Here is a 14,566-nt window from a genome sequence, read left to right as displayed (position 1 = left end):
AAATAAATAAAACGTTACTAAATATGTGGAAAATAAATGGTATGAGAACGGTTGAGACTTCGGAGATGCTTTGTCTTTCCGGATTAACTTTTCTTACTGTCTACTTTAATAACTTTCTGATTCATTCAATGGCAGCCATAAGTGACTAACTCATATCCTCTCATCAAGTTAACCTCCTCCACTGCAGCAATCCACCATGTTGCAAGTGACTCATGTCCTCTTATCAAGCCACCTCTAGGTTTCTCACTGTAGCAGAAGATGAAGCTCTAAGCAATCCACTTCCCTTCATGATCCTACTAAAGGTGCCACAGACAAGGCAGATCTTCCGAATCAGGGAACGCTGCTTCTCAGACTCTAGCCTTAGCACCACAGAGACCTCACTTACCCACGGTCAACAAAATTTCATGTCACGTATCCAAAGTTACCCAGGTACTCTATTGGAATTCGCAATGCAATCTCTAGCTTTGGTTCAATGCTATCCGGGTCAGGACTTGCACGAAACCCATGTAGAACAAGGGTGATTGTCACGGGTCACCCTCAATTCATAAGATGAAGAACGAAAATGAATAAGAGAATAGAATCAGAAATAGTGAATTAGAATAGTAATATTATTAATCCATGAAACTCAACAGAGCTCCTAACCTTAACCTTAGGAGGTTAGTGATTCATGCTTACAGAAAAGTAATGAAAAACGTGTAAAGCAGGCAAGAGTCCTTAACAAGGGTGAACTTGTAACACCCAACCACACTAAGCTTTACGCTTAAGCCGTAAAACAGAGGTGGTGTAGTATTACGACCTCTAAAATAAAATGAGTACATATAATAGCAGAAGAATTATAATATGCTAGGAGCCTTGAAGAAAGAGGAAACAAAAATCACAAAATAAAAGTGTAACGCTCAAGGTACGAGTTAACTTACGTGCTAAGAAAATCATAATTATTAAACATAAGATAACAGAAGTAGGAATAGAGTGCCAAAGAAACAAAATAACAAGCTCCTAACTCAGCCTGCGAAGTCAAGATTGGCCAGAGAATATTTACACATATATACACACATCCCAAAACCCAAAAGTACATATACACAATCCTGCCTCTCCATAAACCTCTAGGAGGATCAAAAGAACAAGTTATGCGGAGAGAAAACTAAGTACATATATACACATCATAGCATAACAAAATAACCCTGTAACCACTCCGCTTCAAGGGTCTAGACGCCTAACGAGATGCCTCCCGACCTGCATCTGAAAAACAACAACATAGTATGGAATGAGAACCGGAGGTTCTCAGTATGGTAAAGGTGCCACACACATAATATATAAGGTCCTGGGAATGCCAGAGGTAAATCCTAGAATGCTGACACTCAGATTATAGAGCTTAAAGTATTAAACAGAAGCCATAAAAGGTGGTTTACTAAGGATATTTAAACCTAACTTAACTTAACCTTAAATCTAAATCCCATTCTGCCATTCCTCCATACCTCCAACTCCATCATGCATTTTCACAGACAACTAAACAGACAAAGGCAAGCACAAGAAGGTTACAAGTACTGCAGGTAACAAATATACATTTAACCAGTTAATACACAAGCAAGTAATTCAAGTAATATGCACATGATGCATGCCTGTCCTATGGCTGATGAGGCTCAACTGTCGGTTATCCAGCCAACCCGACAAGTCTGAATTGTCCTTAGACTGTCCCCCGATGTGCATCCCCAAGAGTTTATGCATAGCTTTTTCTCAAATAATCAATATTGCTCAATGGGGGTAACATTCCCGGGAATTTATATAGTGCCCGGTCACACTTACGTCGTAGGGTCAACAGAGTATCGAGTTTTCAACCTGGTACACGTGGTGGCAAGCCATGGCACTTGATCCAGGGAATCTCGTATATCAGATTATTCAAATTCATAAGCCATATAAATAATTCAATTATAATTCATCAACCATGTTCATAAACTATAACATTCAACCATAATTCTCTCCAAATTAACATAACAACATTCACCATCCAAAATTAATAACTAATTATCCAATAAACTGCAACCAAATATATTCATCGACAAATTACTAAACATTAAATATACACCTGCATTCCAACTTATCCTATGGTCATCTAGCCTAAGTTTTCACAGAACATTCTATATTAAATGCAAGAAACCTAAACTATACCTTGGCCGATTTTCACGTAACAACCAAAGCTATTTATTCAAAACCAAGGCAGCCCCTCAAAACTCAACTAATCCGCTTCCTCCAAGTTCCAGTATTCACAATTTCAAGCTCCAATTATTTATTCACAACCTAATACACATTCATAACACATATATATCCAATTTAATAATCAAAGCTCAAATTCAATAAAAATAAAATAGAATTATCGTATCCTCACCTTACCCAAGCTTCACATAAGTAAGAGTAAGCGTTTTCCTCAAGCTAATTGGATCCTAAAACATCAAAAAGCAAAAAAATTCAATATCTCCACTTAATTTAGTAAAAATTGGGAGAAAGGAGTGTCTGGGGGTGTTTAGTAGCTTACCAATGAAATTGTTCTAGTAGAAATGTAGAGCTCGAACGGAGGAGTTACGGGATTTTGAAATTCACCGTAAAGGTTCGGGAAACTTTCGTCGCTCTTCTCCCCTGGAAGCCTTCTGCTTCGTTTTCTGCTGAAATGACGGAGAGAAGGGCTTGGGTTTATTTAATATATTGGTCCGGTTGGACCCACGGCCCGGTTTGGTCCCGGTTCAACTGGTTCGGCCCGTTTGGTCCAATCTTGAACTGTTTTCTTCGAAATTGGTGTCAAAATTCTCGTTTCGATGAGTTCTATCCTAATTTGATATAATATTTGCATTTCTAATCCTCTTTATTAAAAACTAATTTATTGACTAATTATCTACTAATTTAACCGGGGTTTACATCCTACCCACCTAATAAAAAATTTTGCCCTCAAAATTCAAATTCAGTTACCTGAAAAGAGATGTGGGTAGTCCTTTCGCATATCTGATTCGAGTTCCCAAGTATGTTTCTCGATACTAACTCGACTCCAAGCTACTTTTACTAATGATACTTCCCTTTCATGTATTCGTTTAACACTGGTGTCATCAATTCTTGCCGGAATTACTGAAAGTGTTAGATATTCTTTCACTTGGATTGGTTCTGGTTCTAGAACATGACTTGCATCAGGAGTATACTTTCGAAGCTGTGATACATGAAATACATCGTGCAAATTCGAAAGGTATGGCGGTAAGACACTTCTATAAGCCACTAGTCCAATTCTCTTCAGAATCTCAAACGGTCCAATATAACGAGGATTCAGTTTCTTAGTCTTAATAGCTCTTCCCACTCCAGTGGTTGGTGTAACTTTCAAAAAAACATGCTCTCCTTCCTCAAATTCTAAAGGCTTTCGCCTCTGGTCAGCATAACTTTTTTGGCGACTCTGGACTATAAGCATTTGACTACGAATCTTTTTTATCTGTTCAGTAGTTTCAGCTTTCATCTCAGGCCCTAACAAACTCCTTTCTCCAGTTTCATGCCAACATAGTGGAGACTGACATTTTCTGCCATACAGAGCTTCATATGGAGCCATTTCAATACTCGCATGATAACTATTATTATAAGCAAACTGTATTAATGGCATATACCGATCCCAGCTCGCCAGCTGGTCCAAAACATAGGCCCTTAGCATATCTTCCAAGGTCTGAATAGTTCTCTCTGACTGGCCATCTGTCTGAGGGTGATATGCAGTACTCAAACTCAACTGAGTCCCAAATGCACGCTGAAAAGCTCCCCAGAACCTTAATGTGAAACGAGGATCTCTGTCAGATATAATGGTAGAAGGCACACCATGCAACCTGACAATCTCTTTGATATACATTCGAGCCAATTCTTCCATTGTGCAACTTATTCGGATAGGAAGAAAATGAGCTGATTTTGTCAGTCGATCCACAACCACCCAAATAGCGTCACAACCAGACTGGGTTCTAGGCAAACCTATCACAAAATTTGTTGCAATACTCTCCCATTTCCATTGTGGAATCTCCAAAGACTGAAGGGTCCCTGATGGTCTCTGATGCTCAATCTTAACCTTCTGACACGTTAAACATTTAGATACATACAATGCCACATCATTCTTCATGCCTGGCCACCAAAACATCGCTTTCAGATCCTGATACATTTTAGTGCTCCCTGGGTGAATTGAAAACCCGCTCTTATGAGCTTCCTTCAAGATTCTCTGTCGCAGGTCTCCAATATCTGGCACAACAATCCGGTTCTTGAACCTCCACAAACCATCCTGTCCTTCTGACACTCTCCACTGTTTTCCCTGTTCAATTGCTGGTAATACCTTACATAACGCTTCACTGGCTCGATGAGCCTTCAGAAGTTTTGATTTAAAATCACTTGAAATCTGCAACTGACTCAAACATAAAATTCTAGATTCTTCTCTAATTCCCAAATTCAAACCTTGAAATGCCTTCAGTAATTCTTCTTCCTGTAGCATCATCCAAGCTGCATATAAAGATTTCCGACTCAAAGCATCTGCCACAACGTTTGCTTTTCCTGGATGATAATTCAATTCAAAATCATAATCTTTCAGAAGCTTCATCCACCTCCTCTGACGCATATTCAACTCTTTCTGCTCAAAAAGATACTTCAAACTCTTATGGTCTGAGAAAACAAGAAACTTAACGCCATAGAGGTAGTGCCTCCAAATCTTTAAAGCAAACACAACAGCAGCAAGTTCCAAATCATGTGTCGGGTAGTTCATATCATGCGGCCTTAACTACCGTGAGGCGTATGTGATGAGCGGATAATTTATACGCTTTTTGGCATTGTTTTTAGTATGTTTTAGTTAGTTTTTATTATGTTTTTATTAGTTTTTATTTAAAAATCATATTTCTGGACTTTACTATGAGTTTGTGTATTTTTCTGTGATTTCAGGTATTTTCTGGCTGAAATTGAGAGACCTGAGCAAAAATCTGATTCAGAGGCTGAAAAAGGACTACAGATGCTGTTGGATTCTGACCTCCCTGCACTCGAAGTAGATTTTCTGGAGCTACAGAAGCCCAATTGGCATGCTCTCAATTGAGTTGGAAAGTAGACATCTTGGACTTTCAAGAAATATATAATAGTTCATACTTTGCCTAAGATTTGATGGCCGAAACCGGCGTTCCAAATCAGCTTAAGAATTCTGGCATCAAGACGCCAGAACTGGCATAAAAGCTGGAGTTAAACGCCCAAACTGGCACAAAAGCTGGCGTTTAACTCCAAGAAAAGTCTCTACATGTGAAAGCTTCAATGCTCAGCCCAAGCACATACCAAGTGGGCCCGGAAGAATATTTCTGCATTAATTACTTATTTCTGTAAACCCTAGGCTACTAGTTTTCTATAAATAGGACCTTTTACTATTGTATTTTCATCTTGGTTCTTCGGATTCCCTCTCTGGGACCGAAGCCAATGACCACCATTATCACTTTTGTATTTTCAACGGTGGAGTTTCTACACACCATAGATTAAGGTGTGGAGCTCTACTGTTCTTCATGAATTAATGCAAAGTACTACTGTTTTTCTATTCAATTCACGCCTACTTCTTCTCTAAGATATTCATTCGGACACAAGAACATGATGAATGTGATGATTATGTGACACTCATCACCATTCTCACCTATGAATGTGTGCCTGACAACCACTTCCGTTCTACAAGCAAACAAGCTTGAATGTGTATCGCTTGGGTTTCTGATCTAAGATTAGAACCTTCGTGGTATAGGCTAGAATTATTGGCGGCCATTCCTGAGATCCGAAATGTCTAAACCTTGTCTGTGGTATTCTGAGTAGGATCTGGGAAGGGATGACTGTGACGAGCTTCAAACTTGCGAGTGTTGGGCGTGTGATAAATGCAAAAGGATCAATGGATCCTATTCCAACATGATTGAGAATCGACAGATGATTAGTCGTGCGGTGACAGCGTGCGTAGAACATTTTCACTGAGAGGACAGAAAGTAGCCATTGACAACGGTGATGCCCAACATAAAGCTTGCCATGGAAAGGAGTATGAATGATTGGAAGAAGGCAATAGGAAAGCAGAGGTTCAGGAGGAACAAAGCATCTTCATACGCTTATCTGAAATTCCTACCAATGAATTACATAAGTATCTCTATCTCTATCTTTATTTTATGTTTTATTCATCTTTTAATTATCAATCCTCCATAACCATTTGAATTCGCCTGACTGAGATTTACAAGATGACCATAGCTTGCTTCAAGCCGACAGTCTCCGTGGGATCGACCCTTACTCACGTAAGGTATTACTTGGATGACCCAGTGCACTTGCTGGTTAGTTGTGCAGAATTGTGACAAAGTGTGATTCACGTTGAGAGCTCCAAGTCTTTGGCGCCATTGTTGATGATCACAATTTCGTGCACCAAGTTTTTGGCGCCGTTGCCGGGGATTGTTCGAGTTTGGACAACTGACGGTTTATCTTGTTGCTTAGATTAGGTAATTTTACTTTTTATTTTTGAAAATTTATTTTAATACAATTTTTTTTATTTTGTTCCTCAGAGTTTTTAAGAATAAATTCTAGAGTTTCATGATGATCTGTTGAAGTCTGGCTGGCTGTAAAGCCATGTCTAATCTTATTAGACCGAGGTTTCAACTTATCATCACAAGAGTTTGTTGATTTCTAACAATTTTGCTATTGTTAGCAATGATCTGCTAAAGCTTGGCTGGCCATTGGCCATGTCTAGTATTTTGGACCGGAGCTTTCATTGAAAGCTTGGCTGGCTAGTAAGCCATGTCTAATTCCTGGACCGGAGTCTTAGACTAGCATTGCAATGATTCCTGGAACTCTTATTAAAAATTTTGAACCCCTTTATTTTCTTTTCCACTCAATTTTCGAAAAATCACAAAAAAATTTATAAAACCATAAAAATAAAAAATATTTTATGTTTCTTGTTTGAGTCTAATATCAATTTTTAAGTTTGGTGTCAATTGCATGTCTTTATTCTTCTTGCATTTTTTGAATATATGCATTATGTTCTTGATTGATCTCCAAGTTGTTCTTGATGATTTCAGTGCTCTGATCTTTAATTTCTCTTATTCTGTGTCTTTTGTTGTTTCTTACATGCATTTTCAAATTGTTATAGTCATTAGTATACAAACTTCTAAGTTTAGTGTCTTGCATGCATTGTTTATTTGATCTTAGTTGCATTTCTATTGTTTCTCATCATTAAAAATTCAAAAAAAAATTTCAAAATTGTGTCTTTTCAAGTCAATAACACAGAAAATTGAAGATTCAGAACATTCAGCAGAGGAATTACACAGAAAAAGCTGGGCTTTCAAAACGCCCAGTGAAGAAGGAAAACTGGCGTTTAAACACCAGCCAGGGTACCTGGCTGGGCGTTTAACGCCCAAAAAGGTAGCATTTTGGGCGTTAAACGCCAGAATGGATGCCATTCTGGGCGTTTAACGCCAGCATGACATAAGAGGGAAGATTTTGTTTTTAATTCAAATTTTTTTTTTTAAGTTTTCATAATTCTTCAAAATCAAATCTTTTTCAAATCATATCTTTTCAATCATATCTTTTCAAAATCAAATTCTTTTCAATTTTTTTTATTTATTACTATTTTCGAAAATCCTTGCTACAATTAATAACTCAATTCAAAATTTTCTAGTTGTTACTTGCCTATTAAGAAAGGATCAAAAATTTTAATTCTAGAATCATATCTTCTAATTTCTTGTTAGTCAAGTAATCAACTTTAATTTTAAAACTTTCTCTTTTTAATTTGATTTTCAATCATATCTTCTCAATCATATCTTTTCAATCACATCTTTTTCAAAATTTATTTTCAATCATATCTTTTTTATTTCTAATTTTAAAATCTTTTTCAAAAATCACTTAATTTCTTTTCCAATCTTAATTTTCGAAAATCTTTTACCAAATTTTCAAAATTTCTTTTAATTATTTCAAAATCTTTTACTTTAATTTCAAAAATTCTTCCCCTCTTCTCACATCCTTCTATTTAAGGACTAACACTCCTCCACTATCAACAATTCGAACTCTATCCCTCTTGATAAGTTCGAATTCTTCTCTTTCTACCTCCTCCGTCTATTTTTCTTTTCCTCTGACACCTCAAGGAATCTCTATACTGTGACATAGAGGATTCCATACTTTCTTCTTCTCTCTTTCATATGAGCAGGAGTAAGGACAAAGACATTCTGGTTGAGGCTGATCCTGAACCCGAAAGGACCTTGAAGAGAAAGCTGAGAGAAGCTAAAGTACAACTCTCTGTAGAGGATCTAACAGAGCTTTTCAAACAAGAAGAAGCCATGGCAGCCGAAAACACCAACAATGCAAGGAAGGTGCTTGGTGACTTTACTGCACCTACTCCTGACTTCTATGGGAGAAGCATCTCTATCCCTGCCATTGGAGCAAACAATTTTGAGCTTAAGCCTCAATTAGTTTCTCTAATGCAACAGAATTGCAAGTTTCATGGACTTCCATTGGAAGATCCTCATCAGTTCTTAGCTGAATTCTTGCAAATCTGTGACACTGCCAAGACCAATAGGGTTGATCCTGAGGTCTACAGACTTATGCTCTTCCCTTTTGCTGTAAGAGACAGAGCTAGGATATGGTTGGACTCACAACCTAAAGAAAGTCTGAACTCTTGGGAAAAGCTAGTTAATGCCTTCTAGGCAAAGTTCTTTCCACCTCAAAAATTGAGCAAGCTTAGAGTGAAAGTCCAAACCTTCAGACAAAAGGAAGGTGAATCCCTCTATGAAGCTTGGGAAAGATACAAGCAATTGATCAGAAGTTGTCCTTCTGACATGCTTTCAGAATGAAGCATCATAGGTATCTTCTATGATGGTCTGTCTGAACTATCCAAAATGTTATTGGATAGTTCTGCTGGAGGATCTCTTCATTTGAAGAAGACGCCTGCAGAAGCTTAGAAACTCATTGAAATGGTTGCAAATAACCAATTCATGTACACCTCTGAAAAGAATCCTGTGAATAATAGGACAAATCAGAAGAAAGGAGTTTTTAAGTTTGATACTCTGAATGCCATATTGGCTCAGAACAAAATATTGACTAAGCAAGTCAATATGATTTCTCAGAGTCTGTCTGGAATACAAGCTGCATCAGTCAGTACTAAGGAAGCTTCCTCTGAAGAAGAAGCTTATGACCCTGAGAACCCTGCAATGGAAGAGGTGAATTACATGGGAGAATCCTATGGAAACACCTATAATCCTTCATGGAGAAATCATCCAAATCTTTCATGGAAGGATCAACAGAGACCTCAACAAGGCTTCAACAACAGTAATGGTGGAAGAAACAAGTTTAGCAATAGCAAGTCTTTTCCATCATCTTCTCAGCAACAGACAGAGGATTCTAAGCAGAGCCACTCTGACTTAGCAACTGTAGTCTCTGATCTAATTAAAACCACTCAAAGTTTTATGATTGAAACAAGGTCCTCCATTAGAAATTTGGAGGCATAAGTAGGTCAGCTGAGTAAGAAAGTTACTGAACTCCCTCCTAGTACTCTTCCAAGCAATACAGAAGAGAATCCAAAAGGAGAGTGCAAGGCCATCAACATGACCCACACGGCCGAACTTGGAGAGGAGGAAGAGGCAGTGATCTCCACTAAGGAAGACCTCACTGGACGTCCACTGGCCTCTAAGGAGTTCCCTCATGAGGAACCATGGAAATTTGAGGCTCACACTGAGAGAATGAAGATGATGTATTCTTCTGCCATTCATGAGCTCTGATGAGTATTCTTCCTCTGAAGAGGATGAAGATCTTACTGAAGAGCAAGTTGCTAAGTACCTTGGAGCAATCATGAAACTAAATGCCAAGTTATTCGGTAATGAGACTTGGGAGGATGAACCCCCCTTGCTCACCAAAGAACTGGATGACTTGACTAGGCAGAAATTACCTCTGAAGAGACAAGATCTTGGAAAGTTCTCAATACCTTGTACCATAGGCACCATGACCTTTGAGAAGGCTCTGTGTGACCTAGGGTCAAGCATAAACCTCATGCCTCTCTCTGTAATGGAGAAGCTAGGGATCATTGAGGTACAAGCTGCAAGAATCTCACTAGAGATGGCAGACAATTCAAGAAAACAGGCTTATGGATTTGTAGAGGATGTCTTGGTAAAGGTTGAAGGCCACTACATCGCTGCTGATTTCATAATCCTAGAGACTGGAAAGTGTATGGATGAATCCATCATCCTTGGCAGACCCTTCCTAGCCACAGCAAAAGCTGTAATTGATGTTGACAGAAGAGAATTGATCATTCAAGTGAATGAAGACTCCCTTGTGTTTAAAGCTCAAGGATATCCCTCTGTAACCATGGAGAGGAAGCATGAAGAGCTTCTCTCAATACAGAGTCAAACAGAGCCCCCACAGTCAAACTCTAAAGTTTGGTGTTGGGAGGTTCCAACATTACTCTAAACATCTGTGAGGCTCCATGAGAGCCCACTGTCAAGCTATTGACATTAAAGAAGCGCTTGTTGGGAGGCAACCCAATCTTTAATTATCTATGTTAAATTTCTATTTTCTTTTGTTATTTTACGTTTTCTGTAGGTTGATGATCATGTGAAGTAAAAAAAAAACAATTGAAAAAAGCAAAAATAGAAGAAAAAACAGTATTAAAAATAGAACACCCTGGAGGAGAAACTTACTGGCATTTAAACGCCAGTAAGGGTAGCAGAATGGGCGTTAAACGCCCAGTCTGGCACCATTCTGGGCGTTTAACGCCAGAAATGGGCACCAGACTGGCGTTTAACGCCAGAAATGGGTAAGAAGCTGGCGTTAAACGCCAGAAATGGGCAGCAGCCTGGCGTTTAACGCCAGGATTGGCAGAAAGGGGCATTTTTGCATGCCACTTGGTGCAGGGATGAGATATCCTTGACACCTCAGGATCTGTGGACTCCACAGGATCCCCACCTACCCTATCTCTCTCTCTCTTCTTCACCCATTCACCAATCACCTCAATACCTCTTCCCCAAAACCCCCTCACCTATCAAATCCCACTATTCTCTTCACCACTCACATCCATCCTTCATAAAACCCCACCTACCTCACCATTCAAATTCAAACCACTTTCCCACCCAAACCCACCTATAATGGCCGAACCATACCCCCCTCTCCACTCCAATATAAACCAATCTTCACTCCTTCATTTTCATACAACATACACACTACTTCTCCCCCTTGGCCGAAACACTAAGCCCCATTCATCTCCTCTATTTCTTCTTCTTCTACTCTCTTCCTTCTTCTTTTACTCGAGGACGAGCAAACCTTCTAAGTTTGGTGTGGTAAAAGCATTGCTTTTTATTTTTCCATAACCATTTATGGCACCTAAGGCCAGAGAAACCTCTAGAAAGAGGAAAGGGAAGGCAAAAGCTTCCACCTCCGAGTCATGAGAGATGGAGAGATTCATCTCAAGGGTGCATCAAGACCACTTCTATAAAGTTGTGGCCAAGAAGAAGGTGATCCCCGAGGTCCCTTTTAAGCTAAAAAAGAATGAATATCCGGAGATCCGACATGAGATTCGAAGAAGAAGTTGGGAAGTTCTCACCAACCCCATTCAACAAGTCGGAATCTTAATGGTTCAAGAGTTCTATGCCAATGCATGGATCACCAAGAACCATAATCAAAGTGTGAACCCGGACCCAAAGAATTGGCTTACAATGGCTCGGGGGAAATGCTTAGATTTTAGTCCGGAGAATGTAAGGTTGGCATTCAACTTGCCCATGATGCAAGGAGATGCACACCCCTACACTAGAAGGGTCAACTTTGATCAAAGGTTGGACCAAGTCCTCATAGACATTTGTGAAGAGGGTGCTCAATGGAAGAGAGATTTGATGACAAGTCTTCTTAGCCTAGTTTCACTAGTCTTTTTCCTTTGTTCTCATTTAGTTTTATGCACTTTCTTGGGTCACAAGTAAGCCAATTAGGTGGAATATCATGTTTCCTTAGATTCAATCAACTATGGATGAATTGATGCATTTTCATGAGTTTTATGCCATAATTGCTTATATGACAAGAAAAAGAATAACTCTCATGATTAGAGCATAACTTTGATGCAATTGTTGGTTGATGATAGGTGGAATAAAGCTTGGAAGAAGGTTGCAAGAATGGGCTTGAAAAGAGGGATTCACGTTTGAGCTAACGTTTGCCTCAAACGTTAACTCAAACGTGAGAAGCAGATGAAGAACACCCTGGAGAAGAGCCAATGTTTGCGCCAATGTTTGCCTCAAACGTTGAGGCAAACGTTGGCTGAAGAAGGAGCAAGGGAAGGCAACGTTTGCGCCAACGTTTGCTTCAAACGTGAGGTCAAACGTTGGCGCCAAAAAGAAGAGAAAGAGCACTCCTGGGCATGGCAACATTTGAGCCAACGTTTGCCTTAAACGTGAGGTCAAACGTTGGCCACATATTAGCAAGGAGAAGCACCCCTGGAGCAAACCAACGTTTGCGCCAACGTTTGCCTCAAACGTGAGGTCAAATGTTGGCGCCATAAAAGCAAAGAAGAGCACCTCTGTTTGATGCATTGAGTGAGCCACGTTTGCGCCAACGTTTGCCTCAAACGTTGGGCCAAACGTTGGCCAAAGGAGTAGCATGGGGGAACCACGTTTGAGCTCACGTTTGACCTCAAACGTTGGCTCAAACGTGGAAGACAGCAACTTGGCCGAGCTGCATAATGTCACACAAGGGACGTTTGAGTCAACGTTTGCCTCAAACGTTGACTCAAACGTGAATGGTTCATGGCCCGGTTCACTATTGGATTTCTTCCCAACACCAAGAGCAATCAACGGAGGCTACTATCAACCCAATTCCATCAAGGCTAAAGGCCCAATTCAAGGCTTAATGATCATTTGAAGAAAGTGTATAAATAGCTTAGGATTTGAAGTTTTAGGGAGCTTTTCTTTTTAGAGTTTTCTTTAAGAATTTTCATAGTATTCACAGTAGAGAGCTTTTGGGTTTTGAGCTATTTGGAGATTTTGAGTCTTGGGTGTTGAAGAATTGAGGAAATTCTGTCTCAATCTCACCTTGAGATCTCTCTGTTTTCTTTACTACACTTTTTGAGAAATCAATATTTGAGTTCCTTTCTTCTACTGCTGGATCTTTACTTTTCTTACAATTGAATTCTAAATTTGGATCTAAGAAGGTATTGAGATCTAGACTTGGTTATCTAGTCTCTTGGGTCCTGAGATCTATTGGTTTTCATTTCAATTTCCTTGTTTCGTTGCTACACCAAGTTTATTTTCATTTTCATTTGAGATCCGGTTTAGTTGAATCCATCTGTTACATTTCTGTTTGTTGAATTTTACTTTTCCTTGTTTAATTTTTGCAAATCCACTTCCCAATTCCCTTTATAATTCAAGCAATTTACATTTCTTGCACTTTAAGATTCTGCAATTTATATTTCTTGCGTTATAAGTTTCTGCCATTTTAATTTCTTGTTCTTTAAGATTCCGCTCTTTTTCTTTTTGTTCCCTTTAATTTCCTGCAAATCACCCACTCCCCTTTACATTCTATGCAATTTAATTCTTGTTGAACACAAATTCACTCAAATCAACTTCTGTTTGCTTGACTAAATCAACCACTAAACTAAAATTGCTCAATCCTTCAATCCTTGTGGGATCGACCTCACTCACGTGAGTTATTATTACTTGATGCGACCCGGTACACTTGCCGGTTAGTTTTGTGTCGGATCGTTTTCCGCACATCAAGTTTTTGGCGCCGTTGCCGGGGATTGAATAGATTGACAATGATTAAGTGAGGTGGTAGTTTAGATCAAGCACTTTTTCTTTAATTTTGACTAACCTACTAACTGTTTGAATTTTTGCTTAAGCTAACTAAAACTTCATTCTAGCAATAGATTGAAGTATCACTGGTTGTGTGTTTCATTTTTTGTTTGTATGTCAGGTACAGGGAGAGCTACTCCTATCTTATCCGAAGCTGACCAGAGAACTCTCAGGAGATTAAGAAGAGCTGAGAGAGGGAAAGGTATTGTTGGAGAGGAAGAATCTGAGGAAGAATATCACGAGATGGAAGGAGATCCATCTAATCCCAATCCACCACAGAGGAGAGTGTTGGCCTCCTACACTTTTGCAAATCCCAGACACTGTGGAAGCAGCATCTTAACTCCCAATGTCAATACAAACAATTTCGAGCTAAAACCACAACTCATTACACTTGTCCAGAACAATTGTTCCTATGGAGGCAGCCCATTGGAAGATCCCAACCAGTATCTATCTACATTCTTAAGGATTTGTGACACTGTCAAATCCAATGGAGTGAATCCTGAAACTTACAAGCTTCTGCTGTTTCTGTTCTCACTAAGGGACAAGGCCGTACAATGGCTTGAAACTTTTCCCCAAGGAAGTATCACTAGTTGGGATGATTTGGTGACTAAATTTCTAGCCAAATTCTATCCACCTCAAAGGGTCATCAGGCTGAAAACCGAGGTGCATACATTCATACAATTAGATGCCGAATCCTTGTATGAAGCATGGGAGAGGTACAAAGCCTTAATCAGAAAGTGTCCTCCAGAGATGTTCAATGAATGGGACGTGCT

The 14,566-nt window shown here is 39.3% G+C and overlaps 1 non-coding gene across 1 annotated transcript; it reads right to left on the bottom strand.

Annotated features, from left to right (window-relative positions):
• Window positions 1-8,708: 8,708 nt before the first annotated feature.
• On the bottom strand, window positions 8,709-8,816 carry LOC112788303 (small nucleolar RNA R71). Its single transcript, XR_003195671.1, has one exon. It is a non-coding gene; the product is annotated as a small nucleolar RNA R71 (small nucleolar RNA).
• Between the last annotated feature and the right edge of the window lie 5,750 nt (window positions 8,817-14,566).

The sequence above is a fragment of the Arachis hypogaea genome, chromosome 20, assembly GCF_003086295.3.
Source record: "Arachis hypogaea cultivar Tifrunner chromosome 20, arahy.Tifrunner.gnm2.J5K5, whole genome shotgun sequence".
Classification (NCBI taxonomy): Eukaryota; Viridiplantae; Streptophyta; class Magnoliopsida; order Fabales; family Fabaceae; genus Arachis; species Arachis hypogaea.
The sequence above is the reverse complement of the archived record's forward strand: the minus strand, read 5'-3'. Positions and strand labels throughout refer to the sequence as shown.